Source organism: Herpailurus yagouaroundi, unplaced genomic scaffold (assembly GCF_014898765.1).
Source record: "Herpailurus yagouaroundi ecotype Mexico unplaced genomic scaffold, PumYag 28, whole genome shotgun sequence".
Classification (NCBI taxonomy): Eukaryota; Metazoa; Chordata; class Mammalia; order Carnivora; family Felidae; genus Herpailurus; species Herpailurus yagouaroundi.
Genome location: NW_024412376.1, coordinates 111,584,050 through 111,598,636, shown reverse-complemented (window position 1 = coordinate 111,598,636; position 14,587 = coordinate 111,584,050). Strand labels below are relative to the sequence as shown.

The window sequence follows — 14,587 nt, the reverse complement described above, 5'->3', positions numbered from 1 at the left end:
TTTCTTTTCTTTTCTTTTCTTTTCTTTTCTTTTCTTTTCTTTTCTTTTCTTGAAACTAATCTCTACACTCAAAATGGGGCTCAAACTCACAACCCTGAGATCAAAAGTCGCATGTTCTACTGACTGAGCCAGCCAGGCACCTCCATTTGCCTCTTAATTAGAGTCCTTTACTTTTGATTGCGCTTTATGTAAGACAACATAATGTATAAATTCTTCCTATTTATGCACTTAAGTTTAAATCAGAGGGCAACATGAATGCTAAATCCTACCTGTGCGCTTTGATTGTTTTTTTCCTTGATTGAAATATCAATCTACCTATTTTTATAACTGGGTAATGGACCAATGGTACATCTTGTTTGGAAATATCTGAATTATATTTTAAGGTACATAGTAAAGTAGGACTTTAGTATTACTGTGTTGCCTGTGATGGAATATCTTTGTCATGTCATTAGTATTCAAATCTGGATAAGGAAATATATTCAGGTACAAAAATGATTACTTAGCTTAAAATGAAACTATGAAGTTACTGAAAAAATACTGTAAGAGATATAAAAGGATATAGACATTGTAAAGCAAGTATATGGACACTCTCCCTTTTAGTTACAGGAATCATTAGTGAATATCCTCATTTTATTTTTTTAATGTTTGTTTGTTTGTTTGTTTGTTTAGAGGGGTGTAGGGGCACAAAGAGAGGAAGAGAGAGAATCCCAAGTGGGCTGTCAATCCAGAGCCTGATGCAGGATCCCAGGAACGCGGGAGATCTTGACCTGAGCCGAAATCCAGTCTGATGCTCAACCGACTGAGCCACCTAGGTGCCCCTTTAAATGTCCTCATTTTAAAAAGAAATTTTGGGACCCCTGGGTGGCTCAGTTGGCTAAGCATCTGAGTCTTTGTTTGGCCTTAGGTCGTGATTTCGGAGTTTTGTGAGTTCAAGCCCTGCATCAGTGCAGAACCTGTTTGGGATTCTCCGTCTCTCCATCTCTCTGCCCTTCCCCCACTTGAACTGTCTCTGTCTCTCTCAAAATAAAAAACAAACTTCTAAAAATTTTTAAAAGAATAAGAAAATTCTATTCCAAGGATATGTTTGTAATCATACCACTATGATGTAATATGACCTGGAGTTTTGGAACATTCTGGAGAGGTATCAGAAGAGTCCAAAAATTCTCTAGGGAGGTGGGCATTTCTCTCCCCATAAGGATTTTCTTTTTTATCATCTGCCACCTTCTGGAAAAGTACAGAGTGGGAGTTTTTATTCTGCCTACCCATTGCCCCATAGAATATGTAGAGGCATTGGAGTATGTCAGGAAAACCTATATAGGAATGTGAGCATGTTTTCATGTCAGAAAGAACTGGTAGCAATACTGCTGATAAGCACTGAAAGAATATATTCAAAACTCTGTCACAAAACCAAGATAAGCAAGCCTTCAGTCAGAATGTTATTTTCGCCAACAGAAACATTTTCCTTCTCCTTTGTGTATTTTATCTTTAGATTTTAAGTGATATTGACTTTAATGTTGATCAGTTTGAACGCCAGCCTCTAGAAGAAAATCTGCCTTATTCTCTGGAAGATGATGGATCTCAAAATTTTGTACCCATTTAAAGAACACAAGGTAACTTCATATTCATCTGTGAATGTAATAGATCTCCTCTGAAATGATTTTTGACAAAGTAAATAAACTCAAACAGAATATGTGTGATAGGAATAGAATTTTCAGAATACAAAATATGAATGTTATGATGCTAGTGTCTGGCCAAGTCAGTCTATATCCCTGGATCAACATTTTGTAGGAGGAAAATACAAGCGAAATATTGACTTTCTGTGTGCCTTGTTTTCCTCATCTGTAAAATAAGAATGATACTGGTACTGACCCATAGAGTTATGAGTACCATATGAGATGAAGTATACATAGCAAGCAAGTCATAAACATAAATATTATTGCTCCAAGATTTTTTAAGTAAGCATTTTTTCCTGAAATAAGCTCTTTGCAAAATAAATAGAACCATAAGAAAGATCAGTAAGTTTAGAAGAATATTGATTTCTTTCCTAAGCCTTTAACCCATAAATACCAAATTACAGATTCAGCATACTTCCAGATACATCTTAATACCAAACTACAATTCTCCTTTTCAGCAGATATAATCTCTTCAAAGCAAGTATTGATTTCCTACCATTTCCCAAGTATTCTCCTTGGAACTACCATTTGATATATAATTCCTACAACAATCATTTGTATTGTTGTCTCATTTTATTGATAAGCCCACTAAAGCCCAGATGGCTAATTTGCCTGAAATTGCATTGTTTAGTGGGCAACAGAGAACCCACACAAACTGCTTTTGGTTTGTTTATTCTTGATAGATGCAAATTCTTCCCTTTAGTCACTAATATTGTGGAATAAAAATGAAAAGATTATATTTGCAATAAATAAACAACATTCTGGGACATCTGGGTGGCTCAGTAGGTTAAGTGACGAATGTTGGTTTGGGCTTGGGTCACGATCTCACAGCTCTTGAGGTCATGTCCTGCATCATGCTGTGTGCTGACAGCAAGGAGCCTGCTTGGGATTCTCTGTCGACTTTTCTCTCTATCCTTCCCCTGCTTACTCCCTCTTTCTCTCTCTCAAAACAAATAGACATTTAAAAATAAAGTAAGTTCTATTTAAAACTGTAAATGGGATTCCATGATTATTAGTCATGTTATATTTCAAAAATAATACATGTTTATGTCATGTGTGTATTGAATATACCATTATTTAGATGTAAATTAAGTCACTGTATTATTTGTAACAGGCTCATCATGCTATGGTAACAACTCCTGAAAATATTAGTGTCTTACATAATAGAAGATTATTTCTTCCTCACTCACATCACATTCTGATACTACCTCTAGAACACATGGCCTCCAAAACCCAGACGTCAGAGTAAGACAGAGTGGAGGCAAAATGCCCATTCTTAATTGCCACAACCAGGAATGGCACATGTAACTTCTCAGAATCCACTGGTCAGAACTAGACATGCATTTCTATCCATCCTGCAATGAAGCCAAAAACAGGAGAAATGGAGCATTTACTCTCTTTGCAACAATAACAGTGTCTGATAGTGATGTAGTAGTAGAGTGAATATGTGGGGAGAGAAGAATTTGAAGGACAGTCAAGTGAAATTATGCAACTCTTATATTTTGAGTTACTAACACCAAATAATATTTTATCTTCAGATATGGGTCTTTGAAACATCTCCTTCCTGAACATCGATGTATATACTTCATCTAACAAATCAAATTCTTACTCTATGTTCTATACACATGAGTTTGGTTCTACTATGATGGCATCTGTGGATTATATCATGTCTACCAAAGGAAATGGATAACAACAGCTCTGGAATTTGAATTTCTTTACTTTCACTAATAAATCTCTCTTGCAAGCATACAATTTGTTGACATGTTTATTTAATTTCCAGAGGATTTACCTACAGCAGTCAAGGTTATTATTAGTAGCTTGGCTTGCCCTTAATGTCACCATTTGTTTTTATCATACATGTATCACATACGGTGTCACACCCTTTACCACTCTCTAAGTGTAGCTCATTTCTTCTGCAAAACAAAAGACCCAACAATAGCAAATCATAGACTAAGTAACATATCTAAAGGAATAAGACCCCACCATGATATTCTCTAAGCTCTGCTCCAAAGATATCCATTAAGTAAATAGCTTTTCACTCTCCTTTGTGCCAGGAGCTATTCTAGATACTGGAAACATAGGTGTGAACTAAAATAGCAAGGAGCCAACTCTCACTGAAACTACATTACAGTGGCACTAAGCAGAAGATAAATAAATAAGAATTTATTTCATTCGAAGAAATTAGGATAAAACAGATGCTAGAAAACTAGAACATGGTCCTGTGACAGGGAGTTTTGGAAGATTTCAAAATACTTTGACACAAAAATTTAAGCATTGTTAATAATACACTTTTGTGTAGGAGCACATTATCTGGATCTTCTCAGTGAATCAGAGAGAAATGTTTAATTGGATACCTCTTAAGATTCTCTTTGTCATATATGATATATATAAAAAATGTTAATGTCTCGTGGGTCATTCAGTATGTAAAATACAGTAAATCTCCGTAATTTTTATCCATTTGCCAGAAAATTACCTTCACTTCATTCCTTATTTATTTATTTATTTATTCAGTGAATATTTTTGAGTGTCTGTTACACATCATGCATGTAATAGAGGTGCTGGAGATAATCATCTATGGCAGTAAAACAAAGTTCCTTTCCTTATGCACCTTATATTCTGGAGGTGCACTCGGGCAACAAACAAGTAATTTGCAATAAAATGTATGTATTTTTAAAACCTATGAAGAAAAAAACATAAAACAAGTTAAGCTGGCACAGAGCCTGTATAATTTTGGAAGTCAAAGAGAGCTTCCTTGAGCAGGTGAGGGTTGGGCAGAGAGCTGGATGGAGGGGAGAAGTAAGTCATATACAACTCTAGGAGAATACTCCATCAAGAGAGAACTGAAAGTACAAATGCTCCAAAGTAAGAAACAGCCAGCCAAGCTCAGAAAAAAGCCAGAACACTAGTGTGGCTAGAGCAGTGAACAGGAGAAAGAAAAGCAAAAGATAATGTGACAGAGAGGTATACACGTGCTGCATTTTAGTCTGACTTACAATCAGAAAGCATTAGAGTGCTTTTAGCAGAGTAGTGTCATGATTTGATGTTTACTTTAAAAATTACTTATTGGGGCCCCTGGGTGGCTCAATTGGTTAAGCGTCTGACTTAAGCAGGTCATGATCTGGAGTGTTGTGAGTTCAAGCCCCGCATCTGGCTCTGTGCTGACAGCTCAGAGCCTGGAGCTTGCTTCAGATTCTGTGTCTCTCCTTCTCTCTGCCCCTCCCATATTCATGCTCTCTCTCTCTCTCTGTTTCTCAATAATAAATAAACGTTAAAGTTTTTTTTTTAATTACTTCTGCTGCTGGGTGGACATCAGATTCTCTCCTGGAGGGATAAGGGTGAAACAAAGACCAGTTCCACAGTTACTGCAACAGTCTAGTGGAAGATTCTGATGGTTTGGCCTTGGATGGTAGCAGGTGAGATTATAAAAATGGAGATGGTGAAAATGAGAAGGCAGAGAAAGAATATTAGCTAATGGATTAGGTTTGGGGTGGGAGAAAAAGAGATTAAAATCTATTCTGATCGTGTGAAATAGGTGATGCTAGCAGACACTCAAGTAGAGATGTGGAATATGTAGCTGAATATGTGTATGGTTCTTAGGGAAGAACAGTGAAAAGTTCTATTCAAATAAAATTGTATTAGGTATATGATCTAGATTGGTACTTCTTAAGCCACCTTTTGGTGAACTTTGTTACAACTCTATAATGAAATAAGGATGCATCCAGATGCAAATCAACACACTGCTTCCTAAATTTGAATCCACTGACATCAGAGACCTTGTACTTCCATAACAAACTTTTAGCCTAAACTCCAACCAAATTCCCTAATCATGACTGAGCATGGTGGGAAGTAATAAATATTATCAATAACAACATCTTGTCTCTTCTATAATCTCCAGCTGTCTCTATCAGTCCTTTCCCACTTCATTCTCACTGACCCTGCCTCAGTTCTTCTCACTGAAAGGGACCTATTAGTAGCTCTCCCTGATTTCATTCTCCTTTCCACACACTTCTCTTTATCCCACTCAGTCTCTCCAGAATGGCCCTTCTCTCTTCAATCTACTCTCCATTGATGGGAAGGGATCTTTCTAACAAAAACTTAAATACATTTGCAATTTTTGCATTAAAATGTTTACAGTAACTCTTGACTGCATTCTTGGGCTTTTATTTATGCTTGTCCCTATCTTCTCCCTTACATTTTATGGTCTAACTCTCTTCAAACTGATCTTTACTTTCAATGCAGTCATAAACAAAATCCAATTGGGGTTCTTTGGGTAGAACTTGATTAACGTATTTATTTTTAAAATTTATATGGAAACACACAACATAGAGTAGCTGAAACAAATTTGAAAAAGGAAAACAAAATAGAGAATGTATATTAGCAAATTTTAAGCATATTATATAAGGCAATATGTGAATATGTAAAGATACCATGGAATAAAACAGACTCCAAAAATAGGCCCACATATATCTTGTCATTTAATCATTGACAAAGTATTGATTTTCATAAGAAAAAATGAATGTTTTAATTAATAGATGATGTTGAAAGGAATGGATATCTGCATGAAAAAAATAAACACTGTCTTCTACTTCACAACACATAAAAATTAATTTGCATTATATCATAACCTTAAAGTCACGCTAAAAGATAAAACTTCTGGAAGAAGACATAGAAGCTATTCTTGACCTTGGGTAGGGTAAAGATTTCTTGGACAAAATGAGTAAAGCACAAACAACAAACTTGACATACTGGAATCCACTTAAAAGGGCAAAAAGACTTTTCATTAAATATCATCATTAAGAACATGAAAACTCAAACCATATATCAGGAAGAAAAAATATATGAATATATATCAGTAAATATAAATCAATATTTATGAATATAAATTTATATAAACCTATGTTTACATAAATATATAATACACACATATACATACATATATAGTGTATAAAAGAAAGACCTTATTTCTAGTATAGATATACTATCTATGGTTATAAATCAATAAGAATGACAAAGAGACCAATAAAATAGGCACAATATGTAAACTGCCATTTCTCAAAATAATATAACTAAATAGAAAATAAATTTATGAAAAGTTAATTAACATCCTTTCTTACCATAGAAATGTTTACTTTTCCCTTAGACCTTAATCCCTACATGGCTTAATATATTTCATTTTCTGAACCATCTGATACCCTTTCCTGAGACCCTTCCAGTATACCCTATGAAACTCATGGTCAGTCACCAGCAAATCCACTGTATTCCAAATCTCTTCTATGCATTTTATTTTATCTCTTGATCTGAATGAAACCTATATATCAAGTTTATCATTCCTAAGGATGACATCATTGAAATAACAATTTAAAGACCTAAATAAATGAAAAGATATCCCATGTTCATGGATCAGATGACAATATTTTAAGATGGTAACACTCCTGAAATTGATGTATAGATTCAGTGTAATTATTCTCATAATCCCAGAAAAATTGCCCTTTTTGGAAAAATTGGCAAGACGATTCTAAAATTCATGTGTAAATGCAAGGGATCTTGAATAGCTAAAACAATCTTGTGAAAGAACAGTTAGCTCACACTTCCCAATTCCAAAGTTTACTACAAAGCTAATCAACACAGCACGGCACTGACATAAAGACAAACAGACTAACAGACTAGAATTGAGAGTCCAGAAATAAGGTCTTACATTCATAGCCAATTGGTTTCCAATATATCTGCCAAGAAAATTCAATGGAGGAAATAGGGTGGGAGTTTTTATCCTGCCTGCCCATTATCCACAACAAATCTCTAAAGGGTTGATAAGGGTAACCTTTCAGCCTTCATAGCAGAGGGCATTGGTACCAGTATCACCAATGAGCAAAGATAGAATTTATTTGAGGATCTAGAATTAAAATCAGCAAAACATGTGAAAGAATGTTATTCTACTCATCAGCATAGATATTATACTTCTTTCTATCATTTCCTTAGTACTTAAATAAAAATGAACATGATCAGAGTGATAATCGTATTGAACACCTGACTATAAAACAGACTCTCCCTGATGTTCTGGTAATCCGATATACTTCTGATTTAGGCTCATCATTAACAGATACAAGGTAACTTATGATTTATTTCTGATTATATAAAAATAGGTTCTAAGTTGTTTTGCTTTTAAATATTCAATAAACTCAGATTAAATATGTGTAAATATTTGTGCGCAGTGTGTTGGTTTAATGATTATATGGTATGGATGCTGGAATCAGATAAAATAGGTTCAAATCCCAGGTTCAGTAAATAAAAACATTGTAACTCAAAGCAAATTATTAAATTTCTCTGGTGTTGATTTTCTCAACTAGTATTGACTTCTCAACTATTTTCTCAACTAATAGTATTGTGTATGTCATATGACATTATGTAATATATCTGTAATCTAGTAAGCACATACTAATTCCTGTTATTGCTGTGTCATTTTAAATATCAATGGGATTTTTCCTCCAAAATATTTCTTTGCTGAGTAAATAAAATCAATTGAGTATGGAAAAATAGTCATTTCTAGTCTAAACTTATGACTTGTCTACAATATAATAGAGAATGTTTACAGATACAGTTTAGCACCAAATTGCACTTCTGCTCTCCCATAGGAAAAGACCTTTTTAAAAAATGTTATTTGCCTACTGTTTTCCAGGCATTATATTTGATGCTTTCACATAAAATCTAGAAGCTTTTTTAAAATTTTTTTAATGTTTATTCACTTTTGAAGGACAGAGACAGAGCATGGGTGGGAGAGGGGGGGAGAGAGAGAGAGAGAGAAAGAAAGAGAGAGAGGGAGAGAGAATCTGAAGCTGCTCCAGGCTCTCAGCTGTCAGCACAGAGCCCCATGTAGGGCTCAAACCCATGAACTATGAGATCATGACCTGAGCCAAAGTTGGATGCTTAACTGACTGAGCCACCAAGGTGCCCCATATCTAGAAGTCTTTAAATAATAAACAGAGAAGAAATATTATTCTGACATCTAATATGATTTTTTAACTCTACATAAATAGAAAAATACTGTAAATACAGTTGTACATCTGGTTCCTTCATTTTATATGATTCAGGCATACTTTTGCATTTAACAATAATTTATTTTCATTGCTGTGTAATATTCCATTGTGTAAAAATACCACAAGTTATGTATCCACATTTGTGCTGTCCAATTTTACATTTATGTGAGTAATACTTTTATGAACATCCTTGTACATGTCTTTTGCCGAACGTATCAGTGCATTTATATTGGAGATGAAATCGCTTGGTCATAAAGTATGTACACGCTCAACTTCAGTAGGTAATGTAAACAACTTTCCAAATTAATCATGGAACTTCAGGCTACAAGCACTTAGGATCTGGAAATACGTGGAAGTGTTCTTGAAAACAAATTGGTGCTATAAAGCTCTATATTTGCCTTTTATGAGAGTGCAAGGACAGCTTGTTAAAATGGTACATTTACATAGTAATCTGAGTACATTCTTGAACATAAAAAACTTACTGCATATTCCTTTCAGCATCAATTACTATAACTTTTGATACACTTAAAACCTTTGTTTGTGAGCGTAATTCATTCCGGAAACTAGCTTGTAATCCAAAGCATTTGTATATCAGAGCAAATTTCAAGAACCATTGGCTCAACTATGATCATGTGCCATTTGGCATCAAGTACTACTTGTATTGCAAGACCTCGCTTTTTATCAAGTTAAAATTTATTAGCAATGTTTGCTCACCTGGCGGAACACTGGAAGAACAAGTTTTTACTGTTCACAATCCAAGGTTTTACTGTATTTCTCAGATTGAAGTAATTTGCTATTATTTTTTACTAACTACATTGACATATATTATTGTGTTTAACAAGCTGAGAAATTATTAACAGTTTGCCAACATAATTTAAAATATAAAAAAAGTCACTTAACAGAACTTAAAACTTCTATATAATAAACTCAAAGGAAAACTAGAATTTTAATGCTTAGAGACTGTCTGGAAAAGAATAATCCCTCTCTCTCAACTCTGTATTTTTCTGGAATTTAAAGTAAAAAAAAAAACAAACACACACAGATTAAAACCACTGAAAGACTATGTTTATCAATTAACAATTTATTGAGGTACTAATATATACCAGGCATTGTGGCTTTATGTTTATTTTTTAAATTATTTGGGGGACGCTTGGGTGGCTCAGTCAATTTAGCGTCCGACTTCGGTTCATGTCATGATCTCACCATTCGTGAGTTTGAACCCCGTGTCAGGCTCTGAGCTAATAACTCAGAGCCTGGAGTCTGCTTGGGATTCTGTATCTCCCTCTCTCTCTGCCCCTCTCCCATTCTCACTGTGTCTCTCGCTGTCTCTCAAAACTGAATAAAAGTTAAAAAAAATTTTTTTTAAATTATTTGAGTATATGAGGGAGGCTTAATATAAAATGACATTCTGGTACTACACTGTACTAAATTTCACCCTTGAAAATGATCAATCTTTTCCTAAAGCATCTACTGAAGATTTGAATTAGATTACCAAAGTGAAGTATTTTAAATATAATATTTGCCAACAAATCATGTATGATGCAATAATGGAAACATTATAATGGAAAACTTTATTACATCTCATGTTATATAGAATATGTGTACAGGAAATAATATTTATATTAAATAATATTTATTGTATATCATGCTACACTACACTTTTATTTTTTATTTATTTACTTTATTTTAGAGAGAAAGCATGAGCAAGGGAGAGGGGCAGAGAGGGGGAGAGAGAGAAAAAGAGAGAGAAAGAGAGATAATCCCAAGTAGGCTTCATGCTCAGCATGGAGCCCAATGCAAGGCTCAATCCCATGACCCTGGAATCATGACCTGAGCCGAAATTAAAAGTTAGATGCTCAACCGACTGAGACATCCAGATGCCCCAACACTTTAAAAAAATTATTTATGAATTCTAGACGTGACACAAAACCGTTACATATGAATTAATAGGTGCTATGATGCTGGCTATTCTGAGAGAAAAACAGATTGGTACAATTTTGATATTGCTAAGAAAAGACAGAATCCACATACTAATAACATATCATTTCATCGCGGCATGGTCTTGTTCTACACCTCATTCAGTATCACTCTACTTTGTTTTCTACACAGGCCACAGATCAGTGTCCCAGCTACTAAACCCTCTGCCAAATGCCTTTTAAATGAGACCAAACCAAGAATTCTTTTACTATCAAATATAAAATGCATTCAGTTTTCTTTTAACGATTTTTCCATTCATTCTGAGTGTCAGCAGAGAGCAGAATAGAAATGTTTTTCAGTAAATTTAAAATGTGTTGCTTTCCAAGTTTCTCTCTTGAAGATATAACATGCAGTTTTAAGACACTGATACATATTTTGCTTTTTCAGTCTCTAGCTTTTTATTTATTTTTTTTATTTTTTTATTTTTTTTTTTTAATTTTTTTTTTTAACGTTTATTTATTTTTTTGGGACAGAGAGAGACAGAGCATGAACGGGGGAGGGGCAGAGAGAGAGGGAGACACAGAATCCGAAACAGGCTCCAGGCTCTGAGCCATCAGCCCAGAGCCCGACGCGGGGCTCGAACTCCCGGACCGCGAGATCGTGACCTGGCTGAAGTCGGACGCTTAACCGACTGCGCCACCCAGGCGCCCCATAGTCTCTAGCTTTTTAAAACATAATTTTGCAGGGCGCCTGGGTGGCTCAGTCGGTTGGGCGTCTGACTTCAGCTCAGGTCATGATCTAGCGGTCCGTGAGTTCAAGCCCCGCGTCGGGCTCTGTGCTTACCGCTCAGAGCCTGGACCCTGTTTCAGATTCTGTGTCTTCTTCTCTCTCTGACCTTCTTCCCCCATTCACGCTCTGTCTCTCTCTGTCTCAAAAATGAATAAACGTTATGAAAAAAAATTTTTAAATAAAAAAAGCCCATGATTTTGCAACTAAAACGATCCAAATTCTTCAGTGCAATTATGTTACCTTTAATAATCTAAGAAAGTAATTCTAAAATGTTTATTTTCTTTCTGTGGCTGGATGTTGTGGAAATGCCTGGAACTATCATTGCTTTCCATCTTTTCCCTAAGACTGCAAAAGTTCTCTGTAGTGTCTGATTTCATTATATCAATTTACTCATTTATATAAACAATGTTTTCTTCTTGAGAAACTCAATGAAACATAAGCAAGATCATTACTTTATACCCAAATCCATGTTTAACATTATAAATAGGATAAATATTCCAAACTGGGAACACTATAATAAATTAAAATTATTTATTACAATACTAAGTAATAAATTTAAAAACTGGATTTGCATTAATATAAACATATTGTTGAAAAATTTCAATAGAGTTGATCATATTTTAAAGACCTGATATAAAACTTTTAAAGTACTTCATTGAATATATAGATATTGCAAATAATGAAATGCTGGGTTCCCAGCATAAAAACAAAATGAGCCTGCAGTGAAATCTGGAAAATTATGATTAGAATAAACCCTATTAGTATGTTCAACATTAAAAAAAAATCTGACTTTTCCTGAAAAATTCTTTTTTTTAAATTTTTTAAATTTACATTTATTTATTTTTGAGAGACAGAATGAGACAGAGCATGAGTGGAGGAGGGGCAGAGAGAGAAGACACAGAATCCAAAGCAGGTTCCAGGCTCTGAGCAAGCATTCAGCACAGAGCCCAATGTGGGGCCCGAATGCACGAACTGTGAGATCATGACCTGAACCGAAGTCAGACACCTAACCGACTGAGCCACCCAGGCACCCCCAAAAATTCTTAACCCAACCTAATACCCCTTCTATTTTCTAACAGGTTTAAAAAGATGAAACTCAGAATTTTTGGGTCTCAAGCAAACATTGCTTATTTACCTACATTTTCAAAGTATGATAAGCAACTGTGAAGTTGGAACTTTTCACTTTTTCCCTCAAAATGCATCACTCAACCCACTTTGTTTGAACATGCTTCTGAAAAGTGGGTGACCAGACTAAAAAGATGAATAACACATGGTTCTGGCTTGAGGACCTCACAATCAGGTGAGGGACAATAAACACTTGACAGAAATTTAGCTTACCTTCCTCTCTGCCTTTGTTCATGTCTACTTCCCTAGGTAGCATTTCCTCATCTTGTATGCCTGTTAACTTCCCACTCATTCTCTCAATGATTCACTTCCTGAGTGGCTTCTTTGGCTCAAAGCACACATTTAGCTATCTGGGTAGGGCTATGGTTCACCAGGGCAGGTGGTTCACATGAGCACAGAAAGGAAAGGGTCTAAGACTGACAAGAACCAGAGTAGAGGAGGCCAGGATGACCACGACATGCCTTGAAATGTTTCCTTCAGGGAAAAAAAAGTTATTAAGGACTTTCACAAAGTGAAATGTTATGACGGTATCTCTATTTTAGAAAGATTCAGCTCCTGCAAGCTATATTTATCCTTAATATGAAATATGAAGATATCACAGGACTCAAAATATGTTATCAAAGAGTGACTAGTTGAAATTCTTTGATTCAGTACTATAAATAAACCACATTTTTCTCACCATAAAAATTCTTCTTTTGGTCATAGAAGTTTAGAAAATATCTATAAAAGAGAAAACTATGGCACTTCCATAAATCATACATGATGATGGGATGATGGGATTAAAACAGTTTAAAAGACGAAGTTTTACATTCAGAAAAGACCACTGGGTCAGTCATTAATGACAGCTTTTGAGATATTTTTACTAAAATAAAGGAAGAGAATAGGATGTTGAGGACATAAACTATAGAAGACAAATGATTATGGACTCACTTCATGAATACGTGGAGAAATTTTTAATTCATTACATCTGGAAAGAACCAGTCCACATTTGCAAAATTAAAGTTATTCTTTAAATTAATCCATGGAAATTATTACTATAATATTTAAAAATATTAATTATCAACTTAAAGGAAGAGTAACCAGAGGCACCTGGCTGGCTCAGTCAGAAGAGCATACAAGTCTTGATCTCAGGGTCGTGGGTTAGAGCCCCACCCTGCATGTACAGATTACTAAAAATAAATAAATAAATTTAGAATAAAAGGGAAGAGTAACCATCTGAGGCTCATACACATTATAAAAACCCAATACCTGCTCCTCATACTTGCCTCTGTCTCAGAACCACAGTTGTAAAATATATACTAAAACTACACAGAGCTAAAACATCTATAACCCTTCCTTTTTCCCTCCTCCTCTCTACAAATCCTTCCTCAATCCCCATCCCAATCTCAACCACCCAGATCTCTTTCCTTCCCTTCCTCCCCCTACCCTATCCCTCTTCTCTTCCGTTTGTTCCTCCTTACCCTCCCTCTGCCGCTCCCTCTCCAGTGCTTTTCCAGTTGGCATAAACATCACCCAGGGATCTTGTAGGTTCTGATTCAGTGGGTCCGCAGTGGAACCTGACTTTCTACATTTCTAACAGGATCCAAGGCAAAGCTGATGCTGCTGGTCCAGAGTCCACACTTGTGCAGCAAGGTTATCAATAAGAACACAGAGGCAATCTGGCCATTCTAATTCTATGTCCTGTTCCTTCATCCCTCTACAAACAGTTTATATTTACTTACAATTATTCATTGCAGGAAAACAGCAAAGCTTTATGCGTCTTTGTTGGCAAATGAAAATCTCTGCTGGGTAGGAATCAGTAACTTGAAGTATACTTCAAACACAGATTGAAAGCAGTGATGAGAGTTCTAACTATATACATTGCTCCAGTGATTTAAAACCCTGAAAGTCATTAACTCATGACAATCGCTATATTCTTTTTTCTTTTGATTATTCTTACTGTATTACAAAAGGTAATATTGAACAATTTAAGACAGAATCTATACTTAGTTAAGGAAAATGAATATGATTACTACTGGGGTGCCTGGGTGGCTCAGTCGGTTAAAGCGTCCG

The 14,587-nt window shown here is 35.2% G+C and overlaps 2 long non-coding RNA genes across 2 annotated transcripts in view; one reads left to right on the top strand and one right to left on the bottom strand.

Annotated features, from left to right (window-relative positions):
• LOC121031514 (uncharacterized) overlaps window positions 1-1,585 on the top strand; it is a 3,282-nt gene extending 1,697 nt beyond the window's left edge. Inside the window, exon 3 of the long non-coding RNA XR_005790758.1 lies at window positions 1,490-1,585. This is a non-coding gene — a long non-coding RNA (uncharacterized LOC121031514). The remainder of the gene's footprint in view (window positions 1-1,489) is intronic.
• Window positions 1-14,097, bottom strand: part of LOC121031555 (uncharacterized) — a 33,759-nt gene extending 19,662 nt beyond the window's left edge. The window contains exon 1 of the long non-coding RNA XR_005790783.1: window positions 13,996-14,097. This is a non-coding gene — a long non-coding RNA (uncharacterized LOC121031555). The remainder of the gene's footprint in view (window positions 1-13,995) is intronic.
• Window positions 14,098-14,587: the final 490 nt, after the last annotated feature.